Source organism: Sturnira hondurensis, unplaced genomic scaffold (assembly GCF_014824575.4).
Source record: "Sturnira hondurensis isolate 20B ecotype Veracruz unplaced genomic scaffold, ASM1482457v3 Scaffold0002638, whole genome shotgun sequence".
Classification (NCBI taxonomy): Eukaryota; Metazoa; Chordata; class Mammalia; order Chiroptera; family Phyllostomidae; genus Sturnira; species Sturnira hondurensis.
Genome location: NW_028075269.1, coordinates 8,761,363 through 8,775,927, shown reverse-complemented (window position 1 = coordinate 8,775,927; position 14,565 = coordinate 8,761,363). Strand labels below are relative to the sequence as shown.

Here is a 14,565-nt window from a genome sequence, read left to right as displayed (position 1 = left end):
AAAATGACATACCATATATTTATATAGCAAGGCCTGTTTTTAATACCAAATAGTTTATATCTCTATACATTTATATTTCTAATGATGTGGTTCTCAGTAAATACATGGAGAGACTTTGGGAAATTGTTAGAACCTTATGCATTATAACACTATGTTTTCAATGGCTTTGTCTTTCTCTTTCCTTTTGAAGCTGCTTCAAAAGATTTAGAAGCTCCCCAATTCACTTTTATTTTCATTTCAGTAGGTGGAAGAGAAGGTTCATTGGTTGGTTGGTTCTTCACTTTTCAGTTATGCCATTATACTAAAAAAAAAGTCCCTGTTAAACTCCCTTATCCTTTGTTCACTGACCGTTCTCACCGCAGTGTTTGACCAGAGCGATGCTGTGAGCTCTGGAAGATCCTTGCTGAAGCGTCTTCCCCCGTTGTTTATCCACTGTCAGTGTTTTATGTTGAAAACATGAAGGACATTAACATTCTAAAACACCTTTAAAAAAAGAAATAAATAGACACACAATAGAAAAATGGACCAAGTCTATAAATAGTAAATTTACAGAAAAAGGAAACACAAAAGGCCGTGAAAATAATGTAGAGTGTTAAGTGAACTTACAGATAACTTAAACATGAAAATTAAAACATGATGTAAGTTTTCACCAAACAGTGTAATAATGGTTAAAAAACATACCCACATGTGAGGCTGGTGAGGGTGTGACTAAAATAGATATTTTCAGACATTCTCAATGAGAGTGTGAATCAGGCCAAATTTTTTGGAGGATGATTTGGTAGGTATCAAAGCAGGGATTTATATTAACAAGTATTTGAAACTAAATATTCAGTACCATTCATTATGTCAGTGTTTGTTCTTAACAGTTTGGAAAACAACCTAAATGTCCCTGAGTAGGGAACTGCTTAAATTAGGGCAAAAGTTGAATTAAATATTATATGGCACATTGATAATGAGTTGTGTGTATGCAGTGATTAGCATGGTCTTGAATCATTATTGCTACGATTTTGCTTTTGCTATCAAGCTTTATAGGTGGAACGCATTCTATATTTTGTTGCCGTTTATAGTCTTTGCTTGACACATGGAGTGATGCTAAAAATCTGACAGATGAGAATGAGACGATCACACTCTTGTTTGGTGTCTATACAACTGTCCTTCCCTCGTGGAATGAAGGGCTCCAGGATCTCTTTTCTTCCCAAGAGTTCCCACAAGCCCAGTCACTTGGTGAAATCAAATTCCTTTGTCCACAAACAGAACATGTAACTTATAATGTATTTACCAGTCTGTCTTGCTGTGAAGTAAAGAATGTAGAGTTACTGACTGAAAAGGTGTCACAATGGTCCGTAGGGAAGACACTCGCATGGGATAGCATAGGGGAGAAAGGATTTTCAGGGTCCCAGCTTGGTTCAAACCCTTGTTCTGCCACCGAATAATCATGAGCCATTGAAGATGTTATTGATCTTCTCTGAGCCTCAGTTTCCTTATCTATAAATAGAAATAATGTAGCTAACCTTTTAAGTTGAAATATTAGATAATATATTGATCACCTTGCATGGAACTAGAACACAATACAGGGAATGGTAACTCTTCCTAAAATAGCATTCCTACCCAACTTTAAAGTAGGTGTCAACTTCACCAGATCAGATAAGTGGTTTATAGGGCACTCTCTATACTGATTTGGTAGAACATACCCTTAAAATAAGTGTCTCAGTGTTTGCAACTATCCTGTATTACTGGTCACTGTATCTACAGGGTTATGTGGGAATAACGCAACATCAAGGGTCCTTCGTGACCCCTGTTTATTTCAGTCAGCTTTGATAAACATGGCAAGTGAATAGTGGGCTCTCGCAGATGTCCACACCAAATCCCTGCAGTCTGTGCCTGTGTAACTTCATATGACAAAAGGGACTTTGAAGATGTGATTAGGTTAAGGATTTTGAGATGGAGAGATCAACCTGAATTATCTAGTTGGGTCCAGGTAGTTACAAGGGTCCTCGTAAGAGGAGGGCAGGAGCTTCAGAGTCACTGAAGAGGATGTGATGATGGAAACCCAGGGAGAGACTATCTGACTGACAGAAGCAGAAATTGGACCGATGGGGGAGTTTCTCTTTAAACCGAGTCTGCAGGACAGTGACTGTGCACTTTGATTTTTTGGCTAGTGTGGGACTTCAATTTGTTTGAAAAACAATCACCCTATTTTGTGCCTCTGTATGAAGTTCATGGCCATTTATCCAGGATATTCACTTTGATTTCTTTTTGATCTTATAATAAAGAAACATTTCTCAGTGTATATTTTCAACTTCATATAATCACTTTCTTCATTAAGTTCTAATGTTTTTCTTTTTGGCTTATTTACTTTGCTACATGTGTTTTGTCTATTTTGTTTGACCTGCTTTCGGGAGAAGATTGTAACTAGGAACTTTGAGTGACTTCTTTTTCTTGTTCTGGCTAATAATTTCTCATCATTAATCTTGCCAGTGCCCTTTAATTCATTAATAAGTTAGACATTTTTTTACAGTAGCTGTGTGTCAGATACTATATACTTGGCTTTGAGGTCACAGGGGTCAGTAGGACAGATTTAGTCCCATGGAATCTCTAGTTGCCCCTACAGTGGGATTGGCAGACGTGGCTGATGTGAGATGCAGTGCGGTTGTGCTTTTTAAATTCATTCAACAAATATTTTTTAACCTTGGCTGGCATGGCTCAGTTGGTTGAGTGTTGTCCCATGAGGCAAAGGGTTGCCAGTTTGATTCCTGGTTCAGGGCGTATGCCTGGGTTGCAGGCCTGGTCCCTGATTGCAGAGTGTACAAGAGGCAACTCATCAGTGTTTCTCTCACACATTGATGTTTTCCTCCCTTTCTTTCTCCTTTTTTCCCCTTCTTTCTAAAAATAAATAAATAAAATCTATAACAAAAACAAATATTTGTTAAGCACCTACTATGTGTCAGGCACCACTCAAAGTGCCTGGTGAACAGACAGATAGGGTGTCTGCAGTCAAACAAGTTTTAAGCTTTCAAATTTGGAATATGTTAGGGTAGAAGACCACAGCTCAGGGATGCTGGAGATGGAACAAACATGTAAACAATGGGTTAACAAGAACATATCAGGAAATGAATTAAAAAGTTGTGACTCTTTTACCTTGGGTTCTTTAGAAACCAGAACCTGAGAAAAAAGCTCACATGATAATGGTTTCTTGGGGGTACCATTCCAGGGAAGTAATAATGAGGGATAAAGGGAAGAGAGACAGAGAAGGAGAATGAGTCAATTCAAAGGAATGCAAAACCAAACTAGACACAGGTTTGCAGCAGATATAGTGGGGTGCTCAGGATGTTTCCAGAAAGGATGCACGAAGTTTCTGCTTTTCAGAGCATCATCTAGAAATGTAGAGAAGTAAGGCTGAATAATTGACTAGCTGCTTCCTTGCCCTCTCTCTCTCTCTCTGCTAACTTTCCTAATTATCCTACAAATTTTGCCAGGCAGCCTTTGGCAAAGCCAGAGTCAGAATCTGGGCCAGCCAGGAGGCAAGTCTGGTGGTCTGTCCTTGTTAGTCGGTGCTATCTGTGGGGCTTATTGGCCTCTGAAGTTTGTACCAGTGGTGACGGTCAGAGTGTATGGCTAGAGGAACTGTAATGATTGGTCACTAAGGCCATTCTGGCAGAGAAGCAAGGTAAGTAGCTGAAGAGCCACAGTGGCAAGAGGCAGATAAGTGGGCCTTGTGGGCCTGTGGTGGAGCACAGACTGAATCCAGTATAGTTAGGTTATACAGTGAGTGACTGGGTCCAAGGAGGGCCTCCCTGAGGAAGTGGCATTTCAGCCAAGACTTGAAGGACAAGGCTAATTGAGCCACAATGCAGAGATGGGGAACAGCAGTGTAAGAGACCCCAGGCAGCGTTAACACGGAGCACTTGGACAGAAGCAAGAAGGGAGGGAGAGTGGACGGGGCTCAGCTATGCGGACAGGCAGGGACCGGGTTATGTGAGGCCGGTAAGTCAGTTGGAAGAACTGTGGTTTTGTGGGAAGTGTGCTGTCAAGTGTCTGGACTACCTTAACCCGTGGAGTTCGATGAGCTGCTTTTTACTTCGGGAAGACTGCCCTGGCTTCCCTGGGCAGAATGGATGCAGGCGTGGAAGCCGGGAGGCAAGGGAGGGGGTATTTGAGAACGTCATCCAAGTGCAAAAATGAAGGAGATTTTCATCACCAATTGTCTATGTTTATAGTTCTTGTTTAGCGTAAAGTGTCTGATGTGATTATTTAAGTGAGCAGTCCCTTGAAATTTCAGATTCAGTGTATTAATAGCCTCAGATTACCTGCTAAACATCCCAGATGCCTCCAAGGTGATCCCATTTTTGAAGCAGCCAGTGTTTTGTGCGACAACTCCAGTCTTCATTGTATAAATCCAGCTAAGCTTTTTTCCCTTTGACAACCCACAAGATTCAGTGTGGAACATACCTTTGTGATTGGCATCCAAATCTTAGAGCAGGGCAGATAACCAGGTTTTGACATACTGTTATTTTATTTTCCACACAATTGACTGCCTTGATGATGAATCTAAAATCTTCTTGCAGATTTCTGAGCAGAGTTTTGGAAGCTAGTGTTCAGTGGTGAATGTTAGAGAACATTTATTTAAAAATTGAGAATTTCTCCACTAATTCTCACTATGTATCTTGAATGGGAATTTAACACTTGTTTATTTGCTCCACAGAGATTGAATTAGTCAGGGTGCTCAATTATAATGCACAAATCAAACTGGCTACCTTAATAAAATAAAACAAAAAAGTATAGGAATGGCAGAGAATTAACAAAAAAAGGGGACAAGGGGGAGAAAGAGGCTTGGAAAAGGGGCAGAAACCTGGGACAGTGGAGACTTTGTGTGTGTTTGGAAAACTCACTGCAGGTGGAAAGTCCAGGCAGGGGCAGCTGAGGGACTGAATCCCAGCTACATAGCTGTGCTCTCTGTGTTCCCAGGAAAGGTCCTCCCCTTGGTTTCCAAGCGGGAGACAGAACTACCCTCCACCAATACATCATTCAGTGGGGAATGTGTCCTAAATTGCCCCTGAATTGAGAAGGAGCTTGAGTAACGAATAATTTTTTGTCTATTATTTAATTTTTGAAAAGAATTTTTGAATTGAATTTATTGGGATGACATTGGTCCACAAACCATACAGGTTTCGAGTGCACAACTCAATCAAACACCATCTGCACACTGCATCACGCACCCATGGCCCAAAGCAAAGTCCGTCTCTGTCCCTGTTCATCCCCCCTTTGCCCACCTCCACCTACCCTCCACCGCACTCTCCTTCTGGCTGTCACCACCCTGTCATCTGTGTCTGTGTGTTGTACGTATATGTTGTTTTTGCTTAATCCCTTCACCTTCTTTCGTCTGTCTCGCCAGTCTCCCTCCCCCCTGAGGGCTGTCAGTGTATTCCTTCGTTCCATGCCTCTGTTTCTGTTTTGTCTGTCAGTTTATTTAGTGCATTAGATTCCACATATAAGTGTGATCATATGGCATTTGTCTTTCTCTAGCTGGCTTATTTCATTTAGCATAATGTTCTCTAGGTCCATTCATGCCATTGCAAAAGGTAAGATTTTCTTCTTTTTTATGACTAAGTAGTAGTACATCATGTACATGCACCACAGTTGTTTTATTCACTCGTCTACAGAGGGACACTTGGGCTGTTTCCAGATCCTGGTGATTGTAAATAATGCTGCTATGACCGTAGGGGTACACGTATCCCTTTGAGTTAGTGTTTCAGGTTCCTTCAAATATATTCCCAGAAGTGAGATCACTGCGTCCATTTTTAGTTTTTTGAGCAAACTCCATACTGGTTTTCACAATGGCTGCACTTGTCTGCATTCCCACCAACAGTGCACTAGGATTCCCTTTTCTCTACATCCTCACCAGCACTTGTTGTTTGATTTATTGTGGATAACCATTCTGACCTGTGTCAACTGGTATCTCATTGTGGTTTTAATTTGCATATTTCTGATCACTAGTGATGCTGAGTATTTTTTCATATGTCTATTGGCCATTTGTATGTCCTCTTTGGGGATGTGTTTATTCAGGTTCTTTGCCCGTTTTTTAATTGGGTTATTTTATTGGTGTTGAATTGTATAAGTTCTTTATATATTTTGGAAATTAATACCTCATCAGATGTATCATTGGCGAGTATGTTCTTCCACTCAGTGGTTTCTTTTTTTGTCTTTCTTAAAAAATTTTATTTATTTAATTGTTGTTCAAGTAGTTTCCTGTCTTTTACTCCCATCCCAGCTCACCCCCCAGTGCTCCCCACCTCCCTCCCATCCCCACCCCCCCAGTTTTTGTCCATATGTCCTTTATACTAGTTCCTGTAAACCCTTCTTCCCCTTTTCCCCTGAAATTCCCTCCCACCTCCCCTTTGGTCCTTGTCAGCCTGTTCTCTATTTCAGTGTCTTTGGTTATATTTTGCTTGCTTGTTTGTTTTGTTGTTTAGCTTCCTGTTAAAGGTGAGATCATATGGTATTTGTCTTTCACCGCCTGGTTTATTTCACTCAGCATAATGCTTTCCAGTTCCATCCATGCTGTTGCAAAAGGTAGGAGCTCCTTCATTCTTTCTGCTGCATAGAATTCCATTGTGTATATGCACCATAGTTTTTTGATCCATTCATTTACTGCTGGGCACCTAGGTTGCTTCCAACTCTTGGCTAAGTGGTTTCCCTTTTCATTATGTTGATGGTAATCTTTTGCTGTGCAGAACTTTTTCAGTTTGATGTAGCCTTACTTGCCTACTTTTCCCCTCACCTGAGGAGATATATTGGCAAAAATATTGCTATGAGAATTTTAATTTTTAAAAAGCAATTTTTAAAAGGAGATAAAGCAGAAGGAAAAAAATATTTACTGCAGAGAGTATTGTGTTCCCAGCACTTAGATTATGCCTGCATTTAACTGATAACCAACAATATTTCTTAAGAATGAATGATTTTTATAACCTCAGAGACTGCTGCTATTATTGTTGGCTCCTGTCTCAATAAAATAGACTGGGTTCTTTAGCTACAAAATACAAATCTAAGCACAATTTCTCTCACCACACTTAACAGCCAAAAAGAGCTATGTATTACAATATACTCTTTAATAAAATTAAAATTGATAACTTTAGGTATCAAACAGCTATCTGGAAACACCCAATGAGCAAGAATTCTTGAGAATTTTTCTTCAGTGGTGGAAGCACTTTAAATGACTTGTGACTCAAAGGGGTGTCTCACACAAGAAGTTCACAACTTTTGTTGTTCTGTATGCATATATTTCAGAGTTCTCTAAACTGGCATAGCACAAAACATATCATAGTTTAGAGAGTAAAAAATTCCTAGGTCTATTTAAAAAATACTATCTGTGAAATTGTGAATTGCTATTAAAATTAAGAAGGCCACATTATGCCATTTCAAGGCGTGTTTATACAGACAGCACATTAATGAGATTGGCTCTTCCTTTGACAACTGTGCACATCCTAACTTGATTAAACCTTGGTCAGATTTTGGCGGGGAGGGGGCTGCCACCTTTGCTATCTAAAAAGGTTGTGTGTGTATGTATAGATAAGCCTGGGGAATTCCTGTAGGATTGATTGTAGTAATTGGACAAGGCTAATGGAATTTGTTGAGAAGCAAGTCTTTTCCTCAGGAAGTTAAATTTTCAGTACCTGTGGGAATGGGCACCAGGTGATGTAATGTCACACTGAGGTCATCACTGGGATCACTCCAAATTCCTCCTCACTTTTTTGTAGTCATAGCTTCCTTAACAAAGTAAATTTACTTTCTGTAATTTTTCACTGTAGGTATGTGTTTTTTCTAAATTAAAAATTATACCGACAACTGGATTTGGAAAGTAAATCATTATCTTTCATGAATTGACATGTTATAATCGCCACGGTCACTTGACTTTTTCTCTGAGACTTGAGTGGTGCAGAAAGTTGGATTGGTTACTTCTCAGGGCTCTTCTGCTTTGTAAGAGTCCATGATTATTATTTTAAATGCACATTATTTCTTTGGTATTTTATCATTTGTTATTAGTATGTGTGACTGGGAAAGTCCTTTTTGTAGCTATAGGTTTATGGACTTGTTTATATTAATGTCAGTGGATAGGTAATATTATGGTTAGAAAATTTTATTTTTAACTTGGTCTCATTGATTTAATAATAAATGGCAATTCCAGAAAATGCCTCTAGTTCTTTTATAATTTAAGATATAACTCCTAGTGTTTATTCTTACAACAGAAAAACCTTAGAATTATTAGACTGAAGCTGATAATTATTTTTTTCAACAGATGTTGGGGAAAAAGATCTGGTTGATGGATATCAAAGGTATCATCTCCGATCTGAAGTTTAGATAATAGGGAAAATATATAATTAAACAAATTATTTAAGAAGCATGATAGGATCTATCTATATATGTGTATCTAAGCTATTTTGTACATTTTACATCATGGAAATCTGTCACTCTGACCATCAGTTATTTTCATTCAATCATTTGTTTTCTCTTCTATCAATTACTCTTTCTTAATGTATTATATAAAGTGAAATGTGCCAAATGAATTTCTCACAGCAGAATAAGTCTTTTGAGATATTACAAGCCTTTCAACTATATTCATTTAGAATGGTTATTAGATCACTTGAACCGTCTATAACTTACCTTGATGGGCTGCAGTTTGGCAGTGCTGTCTGTATACATGAAACTTGTTTGAACAGACGTTTCAGGGAAGGAAACTTTTCCTGAAACAGTCTGTGATTGAAACCCGGTTCAGGAGTCACAGATGCTCCTGGCCACACGTTCCAGGCTCTCTGCTCTCCAGACTTTGTGTGATTGCACTCAGAAGCCTCTGGCGAGTCACGTGACTGGTTCTGGCCAGTAAGTTGTCAATGGAAATGATTGTCACTTCTACGATGACCATTTATTTTCTGTTGGAGACCCTCCATACCTTTTTTACTCTCTGCCACTGAGACTCTTGGGGGTAGGAGCTGGATGACTAACCCAGTCAGACTGTCTTCAAAGCTCAGTCTCCTAATTTGTAGAAAACTGTTTCCTCAAAGGATTTGCCTTCCCTCTTCTCCATTTTTTTGTACCACATTGAGTCTGGTTTAATATTCCCATCAGTGTACGTTTGCACAGTTAGCGTTGTGCTGAAGGTAGGAATATACCAGAGATCTATAAAACCGTATTCCTTTGAAGGACTTGTACTACTTGGCAATGGGAAAATATACAAATATTAAATAATTAGTGGGAACAGCACCTATAATCAATGCTAACTTGGACAGTATAAGCAAATCATGAGTTCATAGATTGTTAAAGTCAAAGGAAGTGACTTCTGAGGTCAACGAGGCCACTGTGCTTGTTTCACAGATGAGCAGCTTGACAGCATATAGTGAGGTGCTAATTGTGTGTTACAGAAAAAATAACAACCAAAGGAGCTGAAAGAGATTGGGGGTGGGCGGGTACATCACAAAGAATTAGAGGAAAGGAAGATCTGTGTCCATAGTTGTCATCAAAGAAGGATTCACAGAGGAAGTGGGACTTGATTTCAAACTCAAAGGATGTGGAAATTACATTTGAGGAGGTTGTCGGTGTGTGTGCTTACGTGTGTGTATGAGTGCACATATACTCAGGGCGTCGTCTGAATAAGAGTGACTGGAGTGGAAGGTGTGTTGTTTGCTTGTTCACTATTGTATCTCCCCCGCTGATTTGCTTGGTGGTGGACAGTAGGTATTTCAAAAGATACGGGTGCCCGAGCCTCACCCAGGTCGATTGAACCAGAATCTTTAGATGGTCTGGGGCATCAGTATTTTGTAAAAATCTCAATCTCAGGCAGGGTTGAGAACTACAGAAAAGTATGGGCATAGTGTCTTCTCATAACGTTACCATTTAGTAAAGAGCTAAAACACAGGAGTCAAAATAAGTGTGTGGTCAGGGGTCTATCTATGGTCAGTGCTGTATAAGCAGAAAATGACATAATGAAATGGAAGGATTTAGGATGAGATGAGATAGATGGATAAGAAGGGGGAGTTGGGAAGACAATTTAGAAAGCAATTATAGTAATTATGGATTAGAAGATTGAAGCCTAGCCTAGGGTGGTTTTTCTGGATATAGGACGGAAATTTGTAATTTGAGAATTTTCACAAAGGCTTGCTCACTGGTAAAATCTAAAGGATGAGGAAAAAAGAAGTCTAAGTAATTAAGTGGCAAATCCATGACAAATGAAAGGCTTCTTATTAAACTTTTTAGGGTGATGTTTGACTATTAAAACATAATATTTACTAAAAAACTAACTTTTAACTTTCAACAAGTCAACATTTAAACTAATTATTTTTTGGTGATTTTGAAATTTTATATTGCCTTGTGGTAAGAGTTATTTTCTATTGATAGGTTTGCTTGGACATCCGATTCTTTTTCCTTCATTTATGCTTCAACAAATTTATGTCTCTTTTTCCAACCTTCTTATCACCAGGAGTGGAGTGAAATATAGTTGCGTAATAGTTCAACTTGGCAGAAATTCATGACATGCGTTTCATAGACTGTATTAATTAGTATTAGATTTGACTGCATTATCACAGATAACCTGCTTAACTGTGGCTTAAATCATTATATGGTAAGACTGGTGGGAGGAAGTTGCTGGTATTATTAGTTCAGAAACTCCAGGATGTCATAGTGAAGTCTCTTGAGACTCTCCAGCCTTCCTCTCCTCGTCCAAGGACAACTCCTAGACCTCTAGTCATCACGTGTATTCCAAGAATCAAGAAGAAGAAAGTGTGGTAGGGCATAAAGAGTTTTCTTGGAAGTCCCACAGTTTGTATTTATATGTCTTTGGTCATGCCTGTTTGCAAGGAGGCTAGGCAATTCACTGTTTTGAGCAGGCACAATGCCCAGGGTTTTGCTAATTTAAAAAGTCACATGGGCTTACCATAATTCTCTGTCTCTCTGTCTGTCTCTCTCTCTTCCCTCCCCCTTGCTACCTCTGTAGTTCTCTTTCCCTCTCTCCTCATTTCTTTACTTTATACTTTATTCTTTTAAAAATAGGAATTAAGCACCTACTATGTATCAAGCATCTTTTATAGTCAACACGACAAACATGATTTGTACTTTCTCACAGCGTAGAGTCTGGAAGGGGAGTGAGACATGAAAGAAACGATAGCACACACGTTTGTTTTATTACTCACAGGGTGGGGCAAAAGTAGGTTTACAGCTGTTCATATAGAAAATAATGCAATCACTAATAAATAATAATACAAGAATAAACTCTAGCCCTGGCTGGTGTAGCACAGTGGATTGAGCGCGGGCCTGCGACCCTCATGACTGCGGTTCGATTCCCAGTCAGGGCACATGCCTGGGTTGCAGGCCAGTTCCCAGCAGGGGACTCATGAGAGGCAACCATACACTGATATTTCTCTCCTTCTCTTCTTCCCTTCCCCTCTAAGGATAAATAAATAAAATCTTTATAAAAAAAAGAATAAACTCTATTTCACATACAACTCTGAACCTACTTTTGCCCGACCCTATACTTACTTAATAACTTTATTAACTCATTTAATTCTCCCCAATAAAGGTGGTCATTATTGCTACCCTCATTGTACAGATGGGGTAACTGAAAAACATAGCGATGTCCTAGTATAGTTAGGTACAGTAACGCCCTCTAGGAACTTGTAATTTACCTGAAAAGACAAAATCAATATTCTCAAAATGTATTAAAGTTAAAACGGCTAAATCCGAGTTGAGATGCCTAGAATAAGAGGAATATCAAGGCCTCTGCCTGCTTCCCCTTCATTACATGTCATTTTTCCTCTCCACTCCACATGTTAGCCACACGGGCCTTTACTCGATCACCCCAAACTCCTCACTGCCACAGCACACCGCAGTCTCTCTGCCTGGAATGCGGTTCCCCCCCTCCTTCCTGGCTGTCTCCTTCATGTCATTCCTGTGCCAGCTTGACGGCCACTTTCTCCGAGGTCTTCTTTCAGGCTAGGTGAGGGAGTCTTCTGTTTTTTTAAGTGTATTTTACTGATTATGTTATTACGGTTGTCCCAATTTTCCCCCTTTGCCCCCCTGTGCCCAGTACCCACTTCCCTTCAGGAAGCCACCCCACCCCCCTTAGTTCATGTCCATGGGTCGAACATGTAAGTTCTTTGGCTTCTCCATTTCCTCTACCGTTCTTAACATCCCCTGTCTGTTTTGTACCTGCCAAGTGTGCTTCTTAATCCCCAGCACCTTTTCCCTCTTCTTCCCCCTTCTCCCTCCCAACTGGTAACCCTCTAAACGATCCCCATACCTGTGATTCTGTTCCTGTTCTGGTTGTTTGCTTAGTTAGTTTGTTTAGGTTCAGTTGTTGATAATTGTGAGTTGGTTGCCTTTTTAATGTTCATAGTTTTGATCTTCTCTCACAGTCCTTTCTGTGTGGCACAGACCAAAACTGGATTTAAATGGCTTTTCTTGTTATTTTAAGTCCACGTCCTTTGATGGACTGTAGGCTCTGTGAGTGTAGAGTGTATGTTTGTGTTTTCCTTCACTGTGTTCCCAATGCTTCACAGATCACAGGCTCTTAAATATTTGTGAATGAATGAATGAAAGATCCTCTCAATGCAGGGTTTGGTTCATCAGTAATGAGTAGGGAAGAGGTGTAGTATTTGTCATCAGGAAGTAAATACTGAGTCTGCATTGTTGGAGAGGAATTGAGAGGGCACTCTAATTGGGAGGAATGCTTTAAATTAGATGAACAATTATACTTGAAGGGCTGTACAGACATTTAATTTCTTTAAATATATACATGCACATATATGTGTATATAGTATATATATTTGTTTCCAACATATAGACATATATATTATGGAAGATTGGAGTAAAAGCACCTTTCAGATGTGTATGTGTCAGATGTTAACATGCTACGGAAAAACCAGTACTTCAACTTGTGCTTCTGGGTGAACTTTATTTCATGCAGTCTCAGAGTAAACGTCTTTGACTTTGAGCACCTTTGCTTGTTGATGTTTTCATTTGAGTGGGAAAAATTTGCTTATGGTGAAAACCTTAAACAATCCCAAAAGTCACCCTAAAAAACAGCGTTCCCACTACTCTTGTTCCCTAGTTTTGGGCACTATGCCATAACTTGACTAGAATGTTTTCCTGACTGTACTAAACTCGGTTTTTAAAAAAATTTTTTTTGGTTGTACACATAGAACAGTTTAATTCAAATACACAGCCATTCATTTAATGAAGAACATTTCTTAATCTTTTTGAGAACTACTTTTTTTAGGGAAAATGTAATGCATGCAATCGTCAGGAAACAATAACATTTTACAAAGGAAGTTCGCGCGTTACCCAGTACCCAGAAGTGAGCACCATTGTTAGTCCGTCAGGTGTCTTCCAGGCGTGTTCCACTCATGAGCAAGCTTATCAGCGGATGTTATTTTTCTCCTTTTCCTCCTCCTTTTCTCCCCCTCCTTCTCTCCCTTTTCATTCTTCATTTATTGTAGCATGTCACCTATAGTCTGTGGTACCTTTTTGCTGTTAATAATTTTTATGAGAGGCATTTAGCATCTTACGTATCTGCCTTGTAGTGTATAGATGTACCATAATTTATTCATCCCATCCCCTGCGGATAAACATTTGGTTTATGTCCAATCTTTGGTTGTGACAAGCGGAGCTGGAATGAATATTCCTGTGTGCACCTGTTGGAGCCTGGCATGGATGTCTATAGGTAGTGTTACTAGAGTAGAATTACTGGCTGAAAAAGAACAAAATTGTTATAGGTATTGAATTGCCTTCCCCAGACGATGGTGTGTGTGAGAGGCTATTGCTGCTACCCATTGATGATGTATCAGTGGTTTTAGTTTTTGTCAATCTAATAGGAAAGCAATATCACTGAGTTTTATTTTGCATTTCTCAGAAATAATTTCAAATATCCTTTTACATGTCAAAAAGGCATTTTAATATTTCACCTCTCATGACCTTTTTCTTTATATCCTTTGCTCATTCTATTAAGTTATTAATGTTTTTCTGGTTGGTGTGTAAAACTCTACATATTAAGGAAATTAGCTCTTTGTGTTTTATATGTGCTGTGTATAGATTTGAATTTCTTTCAAATATGTTGGATTTTGTAGTGCTAGAGTGACCTTTAAAATAATTTGAGCCCTGCATGAAAAAAGAAAACTTATGGCAAGCTTTCTCTTTTATTGTCCATGTACCCTGCTCAGTTTAATACTTGGTGAATTTACATGATAAATCTGCTTATCTCAGTGTAAAATTTACTTACTGACTACTGTGCACATCATGGTAAAAATCCTATTAAGTCAACAACCTAATTTGTATAGTATGCTTATAGCGTAATAAATGCTGTTCCTAACTCTAACCTATTATTCATTTCCCATTGAACTGGAATTAATTCAGGGCCCACTGCACTGTGTGTAGCTATCAGGATATAAGTCAGATTGTGTACTTGCTTTTTGCAAGTTCTGGGGTTTTTTGCTGTAACTTTAATATTTATAGTTAGAAACTTGAGCAGTCATTCCATAATGTTAGTGATGCAACTTTGAAATAAATCCTTTATTTTATTTCAAA

At 39.0% G+C, this 14,565-nt stretch overlaps 1 protein-coding gene across 1 annotated transcript in view; it reads left to right on the top strand.

The window, feature by feature from the left end:
* Window positions 1–14,565, top strand: part of DCDC1 (doublecortin domain containing 1) — a 380,146-nt gene that overhangs the window by 124,790 nt on the left and 240,791 nt on the right. The gene's annotated exons all lie outside the window — the stretch shown is intronic.